The 22991-nt window shown below is 39.7% G+C and overlaps 1 protein-coding gene across 1 annotated transcript in view; it reads right to left on the bottom strand.

The window, feature by feature from the left end:
- Nucleotides 1-18082, bottom strand: part of LOC124595254 (zinc finger-containing ubiquitin peptidase 1-like) — a 221105-nt gene extending 203023 nt beyond the window's left edge. Inside the window, exon 1 of the mRNA XM_047133922.1 lies at nt 17849-18082. The gene's annotated coding sequence lies outside the window, so the exon portion shown is untranslated. The remainder of the gene's footprint in view (nt 1-17848) is intronic.
- Between the last annotated feature and the right edge of the window lie 4909 nt (nt 18083-22991).

Consider the following 22991-nt stretch of genomic DNA (forward strand, 5'->3'; position numbering starts at 1 on the left):
CACATCAAGATACATGGAAATGACATAGCTGACAAAGCAGCCAAAGAAGTATGTTACGATGATGGTGTACGTTGATGTGCCATCCTCTTACACACTACCATCTCGTTACCACACAGAAGTCATCTCATTACCACACAGAAGAATCATACAACAAACTGTGGTCACTCAAATTGACCACCATGCAAGGCAGACTTCATGCCAACCACACCAATGGATGGAAGTGCTGCTCACCAAACTGCACTTGGTACATAGGCCTTAAACATACGGTTTCCTCCTCTGGTAGGAGGATCCACCACTCTGTGAAGATGGGGTGTGCAGCACATGTTTTGTACACTAACATCAAGGTAGTCCTCAGCTTGTATGGAGATCTGTTCATCATCCTCACTGACAATGAGAGCAGAGTCACAGGTTTTGAAATTTTGTGAACTGTTGGCCCTCATCCCCAAAGTTCGGTGGTGGGGAGGTGGGCTTTAAAGTGTTATTAGCAACTCAATCTGCACGGACAGCATTTAGCATTTGTCTTCATATGCCCAACCTCCCCTGTTCTCCACACAAAAATGGCATGCTGACTCTTTGTAAGGGTGCTGATGACCATGCTGTTAAGTGCCTCACATCCAAAGTCATCAAGTGTTGATGTTTAGTGGTTGAAGATTTGGAAGAGAGAGACTCTTGTGATGCACTACCACCAGACTTTTTCAAGATCCATCATCTGTATGCTCTGTACTGCATCGTCACTTGATGCTTCATCTGCCCCACCCATCCGCCCCCACTCTCTCTCTCTCTCTCTCTCTCTCTCTCTCTCTCTCTCTCTCTCTCTCTCTCTCACACACACACACACACACACACACTCAGGGGCATGCATACACCCACACACCACACATTTATCATTGCTGTAGACTTTTTAATGAGTACAGGACAAGCAACTCTGAACTATATCTTTTGTGCTGAGAACCCATAACTCGTCTTGCATATCACGGAAAGATGGTACATGTATTTCTAGGTGATATGTTCTTGTGTGGTGTTGTATTCTCAGTTACGAAAGATCTTGAATGATAGAGAGTGTTACAGAAAATTTTCCAGCTTTATCTAACTGAAGCTTGTCTGTGTGTTTGTAGGGGGGAGGGGGGGGGGGTTGGGGGGAGTGGCAGATAATGATCATGTATTAGAGGTGCTGTCAGCAATGTGCTGCCACATTTGCATCTGGTAAAACTCGTGTTTGTGTCATTTTCAGTTTGCAGTGAATGCAGCTTCAAGTGCACATTGCATGAGGTGTAATATTCTCCACATAAACTATGTAGTGTATATTATACTGGTAGTGATAGTGAGTGGAAGGTGGTAAAACTAGTTCCTGGCATCTAAGCAATTTCGTAACAGTTCTAACACAAGAAGGCCAGATTTGCTGACACAATACTCATCACCTGACACTGGAGGAATTAAAAGGGATCACAGTAAAGGCAACCACAGCTAACACACAAACCACCAACTAAGCAAAATGAGAGGAAATATTTGAAGATTGCAGACTTGAGTGCAGAGCATACAGAATCTTGCAAAGAGAGGATGGATATGTCATGGCTATACAGGATCCACTTCCACAAATGAGTTACACCAACACATCTCCACAGCATCAGCACAAATGTTTTATGGAAAATGCCTCACCTGATACAATCAATAGTCCAAATGCACACTTAGTGACTAGAGAGGGACCCAAATGGGCACCTAATGACCAAGAACAGATGAGTTGTCTTTGATCCAATTTGTGGGTCAACATCACATACAATGATATTATCTATCCTGTATGGAATTCAAAAGAGCATGCAGTTTTATTGTGTGGTATAAGACCTAGCAGGAACACTTAGTTAAGGTGACAACCATGCAACTCATGATTGTTTCCCGTAATACAGATTGGTTGCATCAGACAGTGTTGCCCTCTTTTTCCTAAGGATGATGGTCTCTCTCAAAATGGCAACATACCTTTACATTACAAACAATCACAGCAGAAATGGTTTTCGCTTTATTTAGCAGAAACCAAATTCATCTTACCTCAATTTTACCAAGAACTTTTGATAAATAATGGAGCACAACAAGTTGTAAATCAATGTCTCCCCCTACCATACCAACAATAGACACACACTACATGCTGTATTGTTGACTACTACATTATATTACCAGTGAATGGGATGGTGATATTGTTGATCAATTTATCATGCCAAGTTCTAAAATCCTGAGACTGCTTAACATTGTGCATGCACAGAAACAGGGGATGGCAGCATTGTCTGCAAAATGCAGAAGTTAATCAATTCTCTCATCACTCATCATTATTGTAATGGATTGTGTCTCTTCTTAATTTTACCATTTTCTTTATTTTCCTGACACTTGAAAGGATTGCATAAGGACTTGATATTCTTCCTAAGGGCTTTTCCCTCACAAGTTACATAAAAAGTTATTCAAGTTTTACAATACTTGGACAAAGACTGAGTCTACACTGTGCATATACAAACTGTAACTATAGTCACTTAGACAGTAAAATGGTTCAAATGGCTCTGAGCACTATGCGACTTAACTTCTGAGGTCATCAGTCCCCTACAACTTAGAACTAATTAAACCTAACTAACCTAAGGACATAACACACATCCATGCCCGAGGCAGGATTCGAACCTGCGACCATAGCGGTCGCTTGGTTCCAGACTGTAGCGCCTAGAACCGCACAGCCACTCCGGCCGGCCTCGACAGTAAAAACAACACGTCTGTTGAAAGAGGAAAGTAGTATTGGGTGTTCTTTGGGACAAAGAAAGAAGGATAAAGTAAATAGGTGCTAAATATTGTTTGATGTATTTGTATGTATATATTTTCTCAAGCAAATTATTGCTCATGTTTTCACATGTTTGGATTGCAGGTTCCCTAGTCTTTAATTCCTCAGCTATGTGGAGGCCATTGTTAAGAACGTCTACTATGATTTTTGATTTGATCTTGAATAAACTCTATTGAGACCAGTACTCCATAAACTCACCAACACCATTCAAGAGCTAAATTGCACAATAGACAACACTCCAACACACATAATTTTGGTGCTCAGGTTTGGAGAAAAATGACCACCCATGACAGGTGGATCTCAATACAGGCATAATATGTCAGAGGAGATACAGTATACTAGCATGCCCTAAGTAGTTGATTGAGACAAGAAAGTTGCTCATGTAAAGAGGCTTACTATACAATATGAGACATGTGGTCATTATTCAGTAACTGCATGTTGTTTGTCCTCCCATAAGATTTCTTTAGCTGAGCAGAATGTGTAACATGTAGAGAATACAAATGCCCCATAAATCTTTCCGTTGCTGCCAAAATCTTGAGAGGGGCATTTCATTCTGCTCACTATCACACAACAGGAAAGTAGGTAAGGGCCAAATTGTAACACAAGGCACAGTCCCTTTTTTTATGACTTTTGCCTATTGATGGAGGCTTATCAATGGTAAATATGTACCATCTAGCACACAAGTAAAATGACAAAGGAGTTAAAGAAGGGCACAGGCAAATGTGACTGGCTGACTACCTACAAAAATATTGGTGAGTCAGTCACCCTGTTAACACATTAAAACCATGACTTTTGTTATCTCAGTGTAATAAAGACCCTTTCTCCTAGTTTACAATGAGACTCCAGAGAGGAGACAATCAGATTTATGTTCAAATAACCAAGAGATATTAACTGCCCGTTCTTAATGCTGAAATGCAGTTATGGCTTCCAGAATGAAATTTTCACCCTGCAGCAGAGTGTGTGCTGATATGAAACTTCAGGACCTATGCCTTTTGCAGGCAAATGCTAAGGATGGGCCATGAATCATGCTTAGCTTGCTAAGTTGGTAGAGCATTTGCTTATGAAAGGCAAAGATCCAGAGTTCGAGACTTGGTCTGGCTCACAATTTTAATTTGCCAGGAAGTTTCAATTATGCCTTGTTTGACACTAGAAGTCCTGCCCCAAGACAAGATATTATGTACAACATGTTATGTAAATATTCTTAAAGAAATTCTTTGTGTTCTTTTTAATTATAAGTGGTCACAGGGATTGCAGTCAGATTCATGGTGGACGTCAGTTATAACACCCATCCTAAAACCAGGAATAGGTGGCACCTCAACTAGCAATTACTGTAATGTCACTTTCACAAGATGTGCAGGGAAGAACTGTGAGCAGATAGTGAACCACTCTAAGAAATAAGCTCGTCTGTTGCTTCCAAAAAACTGTGGGTTTTGAAAGTATTGTTTCATTCTGGATAACCTGACCCTACTGGAAGCAACTATACAGAAAACTTTTCTCTGAGACACTGCATCTCAGTCACAGTCTTCTGACAACTAGAAAGCTTCTGCACTACATGGAGGTAGAGCATACTGAACTAGCTTGACATTGGGGCTTTGTGGAAGGTTACCAATTACTTCTTGCAGAGAGGCTATTTCTGTCTCTCATGCAAATTTGGACAAGGATTTCACATCCCTCAAGGGAGCATTTAAAGTATTATCCTGTGTGGTATTCTGTATACAGCACAACTAACAAGTCAAAGAGACCACTGAAGTTTTCTGTGTATGAAGATGATTTTATGATTTACTCCCCCACTTCCTGTCAAGCCACCACAATTCGTCAGTCCCAGGTGGACTGTATGTTCCAGGGGCAGGTTGCCGGAGAGCTAGGGACAGTCAGGAAAATAGAGGGAGCATCAGGATAAGATGGAGGATCTAGACTGGATGAGAGTTAAGGATAACAGGTACAGGTGAGTAGCAAGGTGGACGGAGTAATGTGAGTAGTGGACATGGAAACTAGGTTTGTTGCAGCAAAAGTTATATTGCTGGGATATTGTGATATGAATGACAATGTTAGTAAAGCAGCCTTTGAATTCAACCACAGTGTGTACCGCAGAAGGCTCTGTCCACAATTTGGCAATGGCCATTCATCTGGGTAGATGGTATGTTCATTGTGTTATCATCATACAATGTGGTACAGGAGTTGCAGCAAAATTATATGATATTGCTCCTTTCATGAGTGACTCTTCCTTCGATGTGATAGGAAATGCCAGTGATAGCACGTGGTGAGCAGATGTATGAGATATGTCTTGCCCTTGGGTCTTCCATGTGGATAAGACCATTGGGGAAATAGTTTGGAACCAGAAGGGACATGAGAATGGGCAGTTGCAGGTGGGAACTCTCCCTGCAACATATACATTGTTACCACGGCACACTTTGTCCTGATCTCTAGCAGTCCCTTTCCAACAATTGTCTTGCTACCCTCCTACCCCACACCATCATATTACTTCCATGTTAGTTTTGCACACCACTTCAGCTCACTCGCTGGAGTCTTTCTACCTTATTCTCATTCTCTGAATTTGTAGTCCTTGTGTCATTTCTCTTTTTTCTCTTGTGTTCCCCTGAGAGGTAAAATCACTACTTGTATTTTATAAAGAGAGTGCTCTGATGAAGGACTCTGACCCAAAGCTAAGTCACTTTCCATCAGCAAGGCATTTTTTCTGTCTCTCTCTCTACCAAGCTTTTTTGCTGGTATGTGGCTCTTCTATTCAGTGAGTGGTGATTTAACAAATATTTAATGCAGTGAAACTTCACTTTTCAAAGGACATTACAAAAAACTGGTGTAAAATGCATGAAATTACTTTCTAAGTGGTAAATGATATATACAGAATACCCTCATACATTTTCATATTTTATGGATGAAATATATACATCATATGCATCAAAATATTTGTAAGAGGCTTGTATATTGTCTAATAAAGATTTTCTGAATTTGGTACTATGTTTAGCCAAGGATGTGACATTTCCCAACACTTTAGTACAACAAAGAAAAAGGCAGATAGTAGCAAATCAAGTAGCTGCCAAGTTTATTTAAGAATCTGCGAAGCTAAGGTGCCGTTTTTGGCGGGTTTCATATTTATATATGTGTGTTACGAAAATATGGAGTTTTAAGCATTACAGTGCATTAAAGATTCCTCCAAAATGCAACATTTTTAGTGTACTTTGACCTATTAAGTGTTCAGGAAAATGACATTGGCAGCTGAACATAGTATCCTGAACTTATCAGCTGTTTTATATTTTATAATGAAAAGTGCATGAAATATTGCAATGTGCATTAAATATAGTGTGCAAACATAGAGATCGGGCTATGCTGTAGATAAATCTGTCACCACTGTCTTTATTTCACATTCACATCCATTGGAATTACCAACTCACAGCACAATTGTGATCTTCGAACCTAACCTAGACTTTGGGCTATGCTGCAAATCAGCCTGTCACCACATCTCATCTGATTTCAGGGGGGGTTTACTATATCACACTTAACCTTTTAAACACACATTTTACAAAACATTTAACAAAAAAAATTGTAGGCTGTCTTAATTTTCTTCATGAATTTTTTCAACATGGTTTTCCTGTTCATAAACACACTAGACAGCTTTGACATTTACATCTGCAGCAGATTATTCATCATCATTATCATCATCATCATCATCATCATCATCATCATCATCACCACCACCACTTCCCAACATCATTGTTTCCCTGTATATGAAATCATTCATATCTTGAACAGATATATTTCCAACAGTGACAACATTGTTGGCAGCATGTAGGAAATCTTTCACTGGATGCTCCAACTACAGCATTTCCCATGATGAAGCAAATATAGTTTCGGTATCATCATTGTTGCTCAGATTCGGTATGGCAGATCCATTTCCTTTGACTGCTTGAATGAATCACGCTTTTCGAAAGCAGTTAGAGATGGTGGTGTCTGTAACCTCTGTCCATGCCTTGGCAATATGGTGCAAAACATAAAAACCTGCATTTTAAAGGAAGGTGGGTCTTTTCGCATTTCCATCAAACTTAATGCATTCTGCACAAATTTTGTCCCTAGAAAGATATGGACAATGCCCAAATTCAAGGTCTGCAACTGGCTTGTGCAGTTGTGGCTGGAACTCTGACTGCATATTGCATAAATTTATATTTTTTGGATAACAATCATGAAATACTCACCATATAGGGGAGATGCTGGGTCGCAGATAGACACAACAAAAACACTGTCGGAAAGTGAGTTTATTGGCCAACAAGGTCTTTCCCAAAAACAGACAAAACAAACAAAACACACACACACACACACACACACACACACACAAATGCAAGTCACACACATGACCACAGTCTCCGTCAGCTGAAGCCAGATTGCGAGCAGCAGTGCATGATGGGACATGCAACTGGTAGTGGGAGTAAGGAAGAGGCTCAGACGGGGAGGGGGAGGGACAGCAGGGTAGGGATGGGCGACGGTAAAGTGCTGCTTGTGGGAGCAAGCAGGGACAATATGGAGTGCGGGTAGGGCAGTTATGTGCAGTTGGGAGGATACACGGAGGGCCAGGGAAGAGAGGGGGTAGCGGAAAAGGGGAGAAGTAAAACGGATGCATGTGTTGGTGGAATAGACAGCTGTGTAGTGTAGTGCTGGAATGGGAACAGGGAAAGGGTGAGATGGGTGCGGACAATGATTAATGAAGGTTGAGGCCAAGAGGGTTATGGGAACATAGGATATACTGCAGGGTGAGTACGCTCCTGCACAATTAAGAAAAACCAGGGTCCAGATGGCACAGGCTGTGAAGCAGCCACTGAAATGAAGATTGTGGTGTTGGGCAGCAGGCTCAGCAATAAGGTGGTCCAGCTGTTTCTGGGCCACAGTTTGTCAGTGGCCATTCATGCGGACAGACAGCTTGTTGGTTGTCACACCCACATAGAATGCAGCACAGTGGTTGCAGCTTAGCTTGTTGATCACATGACTGGTTTCACAAGTATCCCTGCCTTTGATGGGATAGACGATGTTTGTGGCTGGACTGGAATAGGTGGTGGTGGTAGTATGTATGGGACATGTCTTGCATCTAAGTCTGTTACAGGGATATGAGGCAAGGCTTTGGGATCAGGAGTTGGGTGCAAGGCTTTGGGATCAGGAGTTGGGTGGGATGGACAAGGATATTGTGTAGGTTTGGTGGGTGGCAGAATATCACTGTGCAAGGGATGGGAAGGCTAGTGGATAGAACACTCCTCATTTCAGGGCATAACGAGAGGTAATCAAAACCCTGGTGGAGAATGTGGTTCAGTTGATCCAGTCCTGGGTGGTACTTCATCACAAGGGAATGCTCCTCTGTAGCTGAACAGTGGGACTTTGGGAGGTGATGGGTGACTGCAAAGATAAGGCATGAGGGACACGTTTTTGTACAAGGCTGGGAGCGTAATTATGATCTGTGAAGGCCTCAGTGAGACCCTCAGTATATTTCGAGAGGGACTTCTCGTCACTACACATGCGATAGCCACGGGTTGTCAGGCTATATGGAAGGGTCTTCTAGGTATGGAATGGGTGGCAGCTGTCGAAGTGCAGGTACTGCTAGTGGTTGGTGGGTCTGATACGGACAGAGTTACTGATGTAGCCAGCTTTGAGGTGGAGGCCAACATCGAGGAAGGGGGCTTGTTGGGTTGAGTAGGAACAGGTGAAGCAAAAGCAGGAGAAGGTGTTGAGGTTCTGGAGGAATGTGGATGGGAGTCCTCGCCCTCAATCCAGATCACGAAGATGGTCATCAGGGAATCTGAACAACGTGAGGGATTTGGGATTCTGGGTGTTCAGGAAGGGTTCCGCTTGGTGGCCCATGAATAGGTCAGCATAGGATGGTTCCATGGGGGTGCCTATAGCTGGATCCCAGATTTGTTTTGTAGGTAATGTTTCAAAGCAGAAGTAATTGCAGGTAAGGATATAGTTGGTCGTGGCAACTAGGAAGGAGGTTGGTGGTTTGCAATCCGTCGGCCATGGGAAAGGTAGTGTTCAATAGTGGTAAGGCCATTAGGAATGTTAGTGTAAAGGGAGGTGGCATCAATAGTGATGAGCAGGGCACCATGTAGTGAAGGAACAGAAACTATGGAGAGTCAGTGGAGGAAATGGTTGGTATCTTCTGTATAGTATCAGGCTCAACCAAAGACAAATGTTGAACTCTGCATGACTCAGTTCACTTATTCATCCCCCATGATCCACTCCCACTGCCCCAATATCACCTCCTGTTGACTTTCCAGAATATCTTAACCTCAAACCTTGCCTAACCATCATTCCCCAAATCCCTCAACACACAAACTAACCTTAGATCCACAGAAAGAACCACTAAAAACTGATCCGAACCCTTAATCCCACCTGTTGATAAAGACTCCACCACTGTTGTTTTGAACTGCAAGGATTAGCTGGCAGAAGGACTCTGTCAGCTGTCACATTCATCCACCTAACAAGCCCTGCCACAGTGACCCCATGCCAAATATCCAGCAGGCTCTCCAGTCTTTCCTCAAATCCTTATGCCCATCCCAGAACCTCTCTTCAAAGTGCATCTCTCTCCTCACCCCTACCACTCACCACACTCCTACCTTCTACATACTTCCTAAAATCCATAAACTGAACCACCTAGGATGCCCCATTGTGGCCGGTTACTGTCATACCATTGAGAGAATCTCTGCTTGTAGACCTACACTTTCAGCCTCTTACCTGCAACCAACCCTTCCATTTAAAAGGTACCAACCATTTCCTCAACTGACTCTCTGTAGTTCCTGTTCCTTTAATAAATGTTGCTGGGCTCCAGCTGCCAGAGGCTGTGGTCGTGTGTGTGTGTGTGTGTGTGTGTGTGTGTGTGTGTGTGTGTTTCACTTGCATAAATATGTGTGTGTGTGCGCGCGCGCGTTGAACACCTTGTTAGCTGAAAGTTCGCTCACCAGCAGTCTTTTTGTTGTGCCTATCTGTGACTCAGCATCTCCGCTACATGGTGAGTAGCAACTATCGCTTTCCTAATATTGTTACATTCCATCCTGGATTTTTAATTGTTTGATTAAGGCTGTACAGTTGCTATTCAAATAGTTCAAGTGTCACTGATACTTTGTTATAGGCACTGTAGTTTGTGGTTACTGTTCTTACGTTGTTTTTTTTTTTTTAGATAATATGGTTTTCCTGATTTGCTAATCAGTATGGCTTAATGTTTTCAAAACCATCAGCATTTGTGCTTACCATTAATGAAAGGCAAATTTTACTGTGGTTTTCTTCATGACAATCTTCACCTTAAGGCAAGTATTTCGCTTAAAAGGAAACTGAAAGAGAGACCAGTATCATCTATAATGCTGAAGATGCCCTTCAGTTTACACTGCTTTATAAGTGCTTGTAAACAACCATATGTCATAATCACAGATTGAAGTTAACACTAAACCAGTATGGTTACCATAATGTCAGCTTGCTGCTTTTTGTATAGCACACATTACTGAAAGCTATGGTTAGTAGTGACGAGAAACAAGTGACTATTCATCTGAAGTCATACTTTATTCTTATTTCTATCAAAACAGTTACTCCTGTCAGTCACCAAATTGAGTGGTGTGGGACAAATAACTAAGACTACAAATTTTTACAATTTTTAGCGAGTCAGGGCTCCATAAATTTAATAGTTCAAATGGCTCTGAGCACTATGGGACTTAACAGCTGTGGTCATCAGTCCCCTAGAACTTAGAACTACTTAAACCTAACTAACCTAAGGACATCACACACATCCATGCCCGAGGCAGGATTCGAACCTGCGACCGTAGCAGTCGCGCGGTTCCGGACTGCGCGCCTAGAACCGCGAGACCACCGCGGCCGGAAATAAATTTAATCATGTAACATTTGCAAACACCAATTGATGGCAATGCCATACTAGCGTCATATTACATCAGATTTTTCTTCACAAATGTTATTTGATACAGTATAAATCATGGGCAAATGATGAATATGTTAATGCAAAAATAGTGTGAATTAACAGTGAGAAAGTCGGAATTCTTGGAATGAAAAAAGGAGTCTATATTATATTGTCTATATTGTATTCCATACTGGACTGGACAATCTTTTAAAATATGGTATAATGATATTCTCACACAGCAGCAGGCATCTGACATCGGTGGACTCTCTTCAGGAATAAATCCATGAATTATCCAACAGTATTCTATTCCACTGTTGGTTATATCAACTTTATCCTGCCATTGTAATCAGAAGGAAGTACATAACAGCCAGATGGTGTTTTTTATGGACCACTCCTTGTTCTCTGCATTTCCACCCCTCTTTCTCTCACTGATCTATGACACTCCCCCTTCACTGTGAGATCACTGAGTGGTGGAGACAGCATTATTTTCTAATCGTTCTACCTTTGGTGATTTCATCTCTACAGTAGATTTAAAATGGCTCTCAGTTAATAAGAAAAGATGAGAAAGTCTACTACAAACACAAACATGCACATGCGAGCATGTACACGTACACGTACACACACACACACACACACACACACACACACACACACACCTCTCATACAGTCATTTGTCCTCAAGAGTGCATTTAATTCCTCATCAAGGTGATATACCTGCACCATCACATCCATGAAATACTACTGAGCACCAAGGAATGCCATTTACAGTGTCTCTTTTATACACTAGGTTTCTCAAAAACGCATCGCATATGTACTGTGTGATTCAAAAAGAAAGAACAGAATTTCAGTTGCTTATTAAAGACAAACTATAAAACACTTCGAGAATATGAAATAGATGAAACAACAATCACCATAATCAAAGAAACATTAACAAATACAACATCAAAAGTAAAATTCCAAGGAGAAATTTCACGGCATTTCGAGGTCAAAACCGGCGTCAGACAAGGAGATGCACTGTCCCTGGTACTCTTCAACTGTGTTCTGGATAAAGTCATAGCAGAATGGAGAAAACTCACGCAAAAACATGGAGTTGAGAAAGTCCAAATTGGAGGGAAGTGCTACAAAGCGATTGAAACCAACTGTTTTGCCATTGCTGACGATCTCGCCTGTTTAGCTTACACACAAAAAGACACAATAAAACAAATAGAATTACTTAAAGAAACTGCTGAAAAAGCAGGCTTGCAAATTTCATTTGAAAAGACAGAGATCATTACAAATATCAAAAATCCACCAAAGAAAATAACTACGAAATACGGGAAAATACAGGTATCTAAACATTTTAAATATCTTGGTGAACTAATTCAGCCTGTGGCAAAAGGTCATCCAGCCTGCAGGGCTAGAATACAAAAACTAGAGACAGCAACTCACTACTGCAGACAAATGTATTCAAAAAAAAATGTATATCCAAAAACATTAAACTCAGACTCTACCAGACTGTCATTAGACCGCAGATACTATATGCATCAGAAACACTGGCAAATTTTACATACGCAGAACAGATAGAAAATCGTGAAAGAAGAATTGTGAGGACAATTCTTGGACACAGGAAAATAACAGATGATCAAGGCAAGCCTGTATACAGACTAAAAAGCAACAAAGAAGTGTATACGAGGTGCAGCAAAATTACAGACGAAATTAGAAAAAGAAGATGCTCCTTTTATGCTCACATCATGAGGATGAACTCGAATAGGCTTACAAAACAAATATTTTCGTACATCGCAAATCTAAAAAATAAAAATTTATGGTTTATCAACACAGAAAGAGATCTAAAAGAAATGGACATAGATCAGGAAACAATATTTAACAGAAACCTTTTTAGAAAAAAACTGAAATCATTCACGGGTTTCGGTGTGAAAATTAAGAGGACTTGTGGAACTAAATGGTCTGAAGAGAGAAAAGCCGCCTTCAGCGCAAGAATGAAAGAAGTGTGGACTGAGAGAAAGAAGACTTCCCAGAAGCGCAAGAAATAACTGTTTTCACGGTCTTAAACGGCCAAATTTGTATAATAATAATAATAATAAATAAAGATAGAACATATTCCACATGTCACTGGATAGAGGAAGGTTCAAAGTTTTGATACTGCTGTGCTGTCACTTGTTTGGGATAACATGACAACTACACCAAAAGAGAAATTGTTTTGCGTGTTGGAATCTGTGCAAAGTCAATTCAAGTGCAATAGGCAGCCCCCTGCCTGCCAACATGGCAAGAAGCCACCTCTGCACAAGTGGATTTATGACTGGCTTACAAAATTCTTGGTAGTTAGTTGCATATGCAGAGGGAAGCCAGACAACTTACATATTTTAAAATAACATAAGTGGTTGTTTGTAGGCTGAAAGGTTGTCCAAGTACAAATTCAACTGTTCAAGATTGGAATCCCAACTATAGACAGGATTTTTTCCTGCCACTAATCACTGGCAGTTCAGTGTCACTTATCTCCACGAGTGCAAGAAATCACAAGTTGCACTGTGTCTGGATTTCCTATTTAACAACAAAATCCACAGTTTACTACAATATGCTGGTTCACATGTAAAACGCAAGGACACACCTTCTCCAGCTGGACTCCGTAAACTAAAATATTGCAGTATTCAAGCCTAGAGGGAGATAACAAAATACCTAATTTAGAATAGCATGACTGGGACACTTAGCTGACAGTGTAATGCAAATGGCAAACACACAGCAGCATACGAATTCCAAGATCAAGTCCGAAATGTGAAGGTATAATCCAGTGACACTGGAACACAAACAATTTATGAAGTAAGTTTAAGCAACAATATGTAGAATTTGATACACAAAAATCTGAGGATTGGTAACCAACACAATATCAGGCCAACAGATCAATTAAAGTCATTAACAATGCATAGGCCTTAAGAAACGCCCAATCACGAACACGAACACGAACACACACACACACACACACACACACACACACACACACACACACAGCCACAGCATACAAGAGGTATAAGTGCAGATATCTCTACTGGTGACTGAGGACAGTGTACTGAACATCAAATAAATATTTATATTATTTACAGACTAATAATTAGGCCTATAGCCATTACAAGTCACATGTTTTTAGGTTGGTTAGTGCCTGTACATGTGGCAAGAGCAAGCCAATAATGCTTATTTTTCCCTGAGCAGTAAGTCAGGTGTTGAAGAGTGGACACAAAACGGTTAGTCTATCCTGACTGGTGTAGACCACTTAGTGGTGCAGTACAGCCATGCAGAATACATCAGAAACATTCATTGGCTTCACTAAATCACAACCATACTACCACATTTCACCTAACAATGCTACACCTTGGCAATGCTACAATTCAGTCTGTCAACACAGCCTAGTAAAATAAATATCTTGGCAACCACCCATGAGAAATAAAGTTATATTACATTTTAAACAAAACATATGAGTGACATCTAAAACTGAAAACAATAAACAAGTACATCACACATGCTATCTACAGAAGCAAGACATCGATGTATTCTTTAAAGTGTGAAGTCTTAAGCTGCCTAGTTATCTTCTCTGATGTCTTTCTTTGTTATGACATACATGCTCTTTACTATGTCATTTAGTTATTGTAAGTGGTACCTTAGATCATAGTTATACTCAACATATAGGTCAGAGATCAAGAACAGAGAAACAGCAAATCTAACGTTGGATGATGCATACATTAGAAACCAAGTGCCAATTTAATGTCAGTCATATACTGGCTTACTTTTTCCCCACTACAGTAGCACTGCAGGTGCTTCTTACTCATCAACTTGTTCTCTTACTGAAGTGTGCAGAAGCGAGGGGCTAGTTGTGACACCAAATGGAAGCTGAGTGCATGATCTTACCGTTGTAAAGTAGCACCGAAGGTGGAAATGACTGATTCCTGGTGTCAGATGGTCTGTAATGAAGCTACGTTTTGAGACTGGGGAGGGGGGGAAGACGAAAATTAAGTGATACAGTGTATACAACTGCAAATGTGCTTCGTAAGCAAAAGTGATGCCTGGAAAACGTTCAATGCTACAGATCCCTCTTCACATGGAAAATGTACAAACTTCATAGTGCAAACAAAATGGTTGTGTTCTTGTTTATTCCACCACCACAAGAAAAAGTATGTCCCCTTTCAAACAAAAAACGTGTACAGAGCAATATCCCTATATCTACAAAGCACATTACTTGTGTATTCTTTCAGTCACAACAATTTATCAGCTAAGAGAGAGCTGCATAACTTATAATTCATTTCTGTAATTTTTTCAAAAACTGCTACACATTTATTTTAGTAATAAAACTCCATCTGGGAATACACTTCAGCCTCATGTTCTGTTGTCCTGTACTGTGATCACAAACTCAGTGACATTTTGAAACCATGTGTATATTAATGTAATTGTTAAACATCTTCTAAATTGAGAGCATATATCAAAATAAATTTACAGCACTCTTCAAAACAGTTTTATCTGTATCCATACATAAATAGAGCAAGGAAAGTTGTGACAGAATGTAAATAATACAGCAGTAAAGGAAATCACTCACCGAACAGCAGAAGTGTTGAGTTGTTGACAGGCAAACACAAAAGACAATGAACATTTTGTTGGCTTTTGGAAGAAATCCTTTGACAAACTAGTGTAACAAGACCTCCTCCTCCTCCCTCCCTGCCCCTTCACACACACACCTGTACTAAGCTGGCTAGAGAGACAATGATGTGTCTAGCCAGCACAATGTGCGTGCACAAGTGCACAATTCCCCCCTCTGTGTGTGTGTGTGTGTAACAGACTTCTTGCTTCCGCTATCCATACTGCCAGGAAAAATATAATAATAGTAGTAATAATAATCTGTGATAGAACAGAGCAGTATTGACTGCAACCTTGAGGACGAAGAGTAGAGTAAACACTTATGTTGAAAGCAAGTGATGTGAGTGAATGGAATTAAGTTTGTTTCGAAACATGACACATAGCACATACTGCCAACATCTGCACTGTTTGCAGATATTTTCAATGCACTACTGAAACACAAGGTAAGAGATAAAACGAAATGTAGTGAGCCACTTGGGACCACAGTTCTCTCACACCAAAATACTCGGTCAATATCCTTGAACATCCTAAGAAATTGTCTGTGGAGTTCTAGTTTGCTCTATATATGCTTTTCCACCTATTGATTAGTCATTATATTGGTACACAATAATTGTCATACTCAAAGTTTGCGCATGTAGCAGCAAAGCCACAAGCCCTTGGTTATACATGTAAATTCGTGAGCTCAGTCTTCTTTCTACATCTGTATAGTCCACTTGTACTGAGAGCAGACTCAAATGATGAATTTTCAGTTAAACTGATATCTATAGTAGTGGAGATCATTTGTACTGACTGATCTATAGCGTAGCTTGAGATCTAGGTTAGGTTGAAATGTGACAGTCTGGTTGAGAGTTGGAGAAGCCAATGAATGTGCCATGACAATCTCTTTTCATTATTCACAACATACTCTATAGTTCCAGTTGCATGTGTGGTGAAACCCTCTATTTTCCCCCTACAGTCTGATATGAAAATTGTACTATATTTCAAGACATTAATACCAAGAACATCCCAATCCAAAACCTCTATTACCATGTAAGTCCTGTTAGTTTTTAGGTTTTTTTGTTTAGCTAATCCTTTCACATTGTTAGTGATGTCACCTGTAGTTTGTTTTGATAGACTTCTCTCTGACATGTTAATGACGTCACTGCTCTGTCACGGTAGTACTATGTCTTTTACTAATCCTAACAAACTCACAAGATTACAACATACACATAAAGAAAAGAGAAGCAACTCACAGAAATTTAATATGTACTAAACTAAAATAGCAAAAAGTCAATAAAACTTAGAACCAACTCCAGTGACATCAATTACAGTCACCAAAAGCCTAGAAGTAGTCACTGCAAACAACATATTTTACAAAGTAGTTGCTCGACAACATGTGTCTGTCCTTCTTTCAGCATAACAGTATATGACTTTGTAAATCATATATTTATTCTAAACAAATGCTCAACATGACAGGTGCTGACTGCTGATTATCTCCACAAGAAGGCCATTGTAGTGTAGGCACTGGCAACTCCTACCTGCCAGTAGTCACCACCTGACAATGTCAAGCAGGTGTCTCACAGGAATACAAATACTGTGGAATTTACAAAACAATCTGGTGGCACACGAGTAAATACTCTCAACACACATGATAAACCAGAAAGGAAAGTATGTACATAAAACAAAATAATGGCTGTCACAGAATATTTACAACCTAAATGTAAGCAAGTTCTTGGAATCTGCACAATAAAACCGACTGATATCATTAATCCAATAAGTGTGACTAGCTTCAGCTACAGATGCAGGTCTATCATAAAATCCCAAGGAAAAAGACAAGGAAATAAAAGTTAAAAAATGCACTAACTGTGCGACTACAATGCACAAAGATATATTGGTATTACTTGATGAGAGTGGAAATCAGGATAGGATATACAGATTTTAAAAATCAATTGTCTGTGTCAGCAGAAGAATAAGGCCAGGGAAATTCAACATTATTTTACAGCATCTAGTACTTGGAAGGTATTATTTTACGTTACGGACAGTGAAAGAATATACAAAAGCAACAACAAAAGCTTCACATGAAGAAATATTTTGAACCACTCTGTGGCAGAACTATGGGTTGCATACTTTAAGAGAGTACAGGTTTGCATCCCTAGGTATTAATTTCTTTATTATAGGCCTAGTTCAGTATGAAATTCGAATAACGGAGAGAACCTATGCCATTTTCAGATCTTTTATTAAAAAGGAATGAAATTTAAATGACAGTGACTGCCAATATTTCTGTGTTTACATTGTGTCATATAATTTATAATACGACCTACGAACGAATGCTACTTTATTAAGTGTCTTGGGCTAAGTTGTTCCAAGAAGTGCATTATAAAGTCTCACATAAAACCAAAATATGAGACTTATGGTGCAACTCCGTTTTCAAGAAGAACAACGTCCGGAATAGTGATGTACGGTCATTTTATTTACTCTTTTCCACATAATCCCTGTGATCAACAACAAACCGTAAGCAGCTGTGAAGCAAATGGTAAATCAAAACTTACAAGTAGAAATTCTTCATACACCGGTAACAAAAAATTTATGTCAAATCCAAGTACTCGTGTTTTTCATATTCAGATCAGTGATCAGGACTTGCTACCATGGGTTGAAACTTTAATTCGTGGTTTTTGTGTTGTGCGACGTGTGACAAAATTACCACCCAGCGAAAACCTTGGTCATTAAATGTTGACACTTACATCACGTTAATCATAACGCACTAGCCTACACGATAATAACCATAGCGTATTTTTAAATCTTCTATTTTGAGTTTTCATATCCCGCCAATAACTAATAATAAAAACAGTAGCAATCCAAAGATACTCCGCAGAGTTGTCTTTGATGTCTCGTGAAAATACAGTCGATACAGCTCCACAAGCGACGAACCTATGACTAAAGGCCCGTCCACACGCAACGATCTATCTGCGCAAATGTCTGCGCACAACACATCTGCGCAGACAGATCGTTGCGTGTGAACAGAAGATTTGCACCAACCTCAGGTGTGTGCAAACCTGGCAGTTGGAGTTGGAGGTTTGAGCGAAACCTCTCAAATCTGTCGGTTCAAACCACATCTGCGCAGACAAGTTGGAGCGTGTGGACAGGAGATCGTCGCAAATCTGGCGCGAAACAGCTGTTTGCTCAGTCTAGTGTTTGTATTTGTGTGCACAGGGCATTAAAATAGCTGATACTCGTCAGTGTTCTCGAGAGTTTGTAAGTGAATTCATTGAAATATACAGAAACCACCCATGTTTGTGGAAGATTAAAAGTAAAGAATATAGTGACCGAGACAAAAAGACAGCAGCATACAATGCTCTAATTGAAAAATTGCGGGCAGTTGGCGCCTCGGCAAACAGAGAAACGGTAATAAAAAAATAATTTCGTTGCGAACTGGCGAAATTATTTGCGGATGGATGTCGAAACTTATAATTATCTCTTAAAGCATCTAACCCCTCATATTATGAGAAAAATACTTGTATGAGAAGGGAAATTTCTCCTCATGAACGCCTGGCAGTAACATTAAGATTCCTAGCAACAGGAAGGAGCTACAATGATTTGGAATTTTCATCTGCAATATCGAAACAAGCATTGAGTGAAATAATACCCAACACATGTGAAGCTATTTACGTTTTCCTGAAAGATGAGTTCATGAAGGCAAGTCAAGTAAATTAGTCTGTCAGCGAACTGTTTACCGAAAAGAGTTATCCAAAGTTCAGAAATCTAGAAGATCTGGTGTAGGAGTAGATCAAGTATACCAGCCAACGTTATGGTATTTTGATCTACTTGGCTTTCTTAGTGATCAAGAAACGCCAAGACCAAGCAGGAGTACAATTGAAGATGAAATTGGAGTGCCAATGTGCGAGGAAATGGAACAGGAGGTTATGTAAAACAAAACAGGTTCGCCCTGCAACTCTCGCAGTAAATTTACGTGACAAAACTGCTTTCGCTTTAGCAGCCACTGTCTGCACCATTTTGACCGCTTTCTCTGTTTCCTGCGGTTGGTCTGAATGTTTTTTGCAACACAAGTTGCGAACACCGACCACAACAGAACTTCCTCCATTTCTATTTTTCAAAATAACTAAATTAAATTTTGACGTTTTCGGGGAGCGTAGTCGCTTGCCACTGATATTTCTTTTCTACACCGACAGATGGCGGGCGAGTAGTAGATTGGGGTTTGTGTCGTGTGAACACACCACATTTGCAGCGATCTTTTGCATGTACAGACATCTGCGCCGATGTCTGCGCAGACAGATCGTTGCGTGTGGACCGGGCTTAAGTACATGAACTGACTCCAATTATTTTTCAGTTGTCCGTATCACTGGGGATGCGTTGGTTATGATCGTATAGTGCAGCAATGCTGCATTTTGATGTCGTTGCAGATTTACAATGAGTTGGTTAACTAAGTTTATAAGGATCGAAACGACTTTAAAGAGGGATACAAGCTAGTCATATAAGATGAATGACTCCAACAGTGTAAATTATGCCACCTGCCTCGGCAATACTAACTATTTAAGAAGGGGATAATCACGATGCGCCAAGGAATGATATCCCTTAATCTACTGTGTAAATAAATGTCTAGCTGAAAACAAGTTTCCTGATGTATTAAAAATATCTAGAGAGGTCCCAGTATATAAGAAAGGTGATAAGAACTGTCCTGCTAGTTACAGACCAATATCGTTAACTCCTGTTTTCTCAAAAATTCTTGAAACAATTATGTATAATCAAGTTAGCACGTATTTAGGTAACTTAAACTTAATAAGTGACACACAATATGGATTCATAAAAGGTAAATCCACAACAGATGCTCCGGATTCTCTTGTAAAATTTGTTCTGCATGTATTTGAGGCTAGGGGATTTGCTCAGGCTACATTTTGTGATCTGAGCAGAGCATTTGATCATGTGGACCATGATACTTTACTGAATAAGCTGTCCTATTATGGTTTTGCTAATCGCAGCATAAATATGATACAATCCTTCCTGGAGTACCGCCAACAAGTTGTATGCATTAACAGGGAGAAGTCAGATCTGATTACTGTTAGGTCTGGCTTGCCGCAGGCCTCAGTACTTGGACCGCTATTGTTTTTACTTATGATTAATGACCTGCCATCTTTTGTAAACCCTCACACAATAATGTATGCCGATGACACAACTTTTTTAAATAAAAACACACTAAAAAATATAGTTAAAGATACCCTTGCTCAGAGTTCATTATGGTTTAGAGCGAACAGTTTTCTACTAAATGAAAGTAAGGCCCAGGCACTTTCCTTTAGCTTAAGAGAGAATCATGACTTAGAAAGTATAAATTTTTAGGTGTTATAGTAGGCAACAAGTTGACATGAGAACCAAATGTCAAACATTTATCTGTCAGACTCTCAAGAGTTATCTATTTAATTAGAAACTTAAAAAGACATGTCCCTAATAGTTATATAAGATCAGCATATTTTGCTTTCTTTCAAAGTATCACATCATATGGAATCTTATTGCGGGGCAATAGCAGTAACGTAAAGGGCATTCTACTTTTACAAAAAAATTAGTAAGAATAATAACCGTCTCAGATAAGTTAGAACACTGTAAACCCTTGTTTGTTAAATTGCAATGCCTGACGGTAATAAACTTGTACATCTATAATCTTCTATTGTATGATAGGAACAATATTTCAAATATATCATTAAGAAGGGATGTACATAGCCATAACACCAGGAACAAATCATGTTTAGATGTACCATATCAAAGACTATCCAAGTCACAGAATTCATATTTAGTTCTTGGACTTAAGTTGTACAATAAGTTAAGTATAGATTTAAAAGAGTTACCTGTCAATATCTTCAAAGCTAAGTTGTACAGAATACTAGTAAATAATTTTTTGAAACTGAAAATACTGTCTTTCTACACTGTATCTAGCGGATGGCCTTTGTAATCCAAACTAAATTGTATTTAGTAATTAATGTTAAAAATGTAAGTTATCTTGACGTTGTCTATTGCTTTATGAGCTGAACGACAATAAAATTTGATTGATTGATTGATTGTTGAACTATACCAAACTATGTACAAAGGATGTCCCTATGGAGAACACGGTGGGCTAGAAAGAGAGAAATATATTTTTATGTACTGCATGTTAATTTCTGATTAGTTATGTAACCGTGAATTGCTACTGCAACCCAGTGCTTCCAAAAGGCATAGCAAACTGCCAATAGACAGCACTGCAATTCTGTGCTTCCCAGTAGTTCCATGCCTTAACAAGTTAGTACAGCTGTGACCTTTGCAGAGTCAGCAGTGTTTACTTTTTTTCATGTTATTTAATCTTTTGGATACATGTGCACCCCAGTGTAGCATAATCTAAACTTTGGGGTGTAGCTGTACGGCAGTGTAGCGTAATAGTTGTAAAAGAATTACATGACTTGTCTTTATATGTGTAAGCATGATGTCAAATATGATTATACTATTTTAAACACTAAAAATATAACGGTTTTAATTGTAATGCCTACATTATTTAATGTTTTGAAACAGGTACAGTGAATATGTAACAGTTTCCAGTAAACTGAATTGTTTAGCTGAAAGAAAATGAAATCTCGAAAACAGACATTCGACCTTACCAAGGAGGAACATACGGAATACATCATATGCCCTTCAATTCACATTCTGAAAGGTTCTTTTTCTGAAATCGATAAATTCGATGACGATAACTGTATCATTCCAGATTTTAAAACCAAAGAAGAATCTGAAAAATTACGAAGAACGATCAGATGCTCTAGCAAGTCAAATTCAGTGTTGTTCTATGCCAGTTTCTGATTCTGATGAAGACAACCCAATTGAGAATCTTCAAATTTCTCACCAAGCGAAGGAGAATATCGTAAAGGATCCAAATAAAGTTTATGGGAAACATAAATTCAAATGGAGTGACGAAAGAGGAGTCCTTCATTGCATTCCTAAAATATATTTTGTATTGTGATTACCAGGAAAGAAAAATGAAGCAAGACAAGTAAAGGAAGGACAAGGAAACTTGGCAGATATGCTTTACAAAAGTGAGGCTGTGCCTAAAGACAATGAGCCTTCAGCTCAGAAAAAATGAATTATTTTGAAATACAAACTTTTTAGGATTTTTGTGCTGTGCTGGAGTCATGAAAACGAGGAATACCTTTACAAAAGAGCTTTTTGACCTGAACAGTGATATAGGAATATTTAGGCTACCAAACCTGAACCACATTTCAGATTTTCAGTAAATTGTCTCAGGTTTGATGACACAGACGTTCGAGTACGGAGGAGACTGAGAACCAAATTAGCCCCTATTCAGGAGCTTTCGTGTACGCCTTACCCTCTCATTGTACTGCCCCCAACAAAAAAAAAAAAAAATCTGCCGATTACCCAAATATAAGAGTCTACAGATCGCGCACAGCCATACGGTGCATAACACGTGCTCGCCAGCTGAGCTGTCAGGAATGCTGACAATTTGCTTGGTCAGTAGAGGCACATCTGGCCGCAGTGCGACGCAGGCAGAGTACGCGACTGGCCGCCGTTCGCAGCGGGCAGTATTAACTAGCGCGGCCTCAGGCGCGAATATGTCTCTTTTTGTAGCTCACCATGGAGCCTTTCGATACAACCGTAATTAGCCGGTGTTAGGATATCAGACGCAGTGATGATGGGTACACGTAGCGT

The sequence above is a fragment of the Schistocerca americana genome, chromosome 2, assembly GCF_021461395.2.
Source record: "Schistocerca americana isolate TAMUIC-IGC-003095 chromosome 2, iqSchAmer2.1, whole genome shotgun sequence".
Classification (NCBI taxonomy): Eukaryota; Metazoa; Arthropoda; class Insecta; order Orthoptera; family Acrididae; genus Schistocerca; species Schistocerca americana.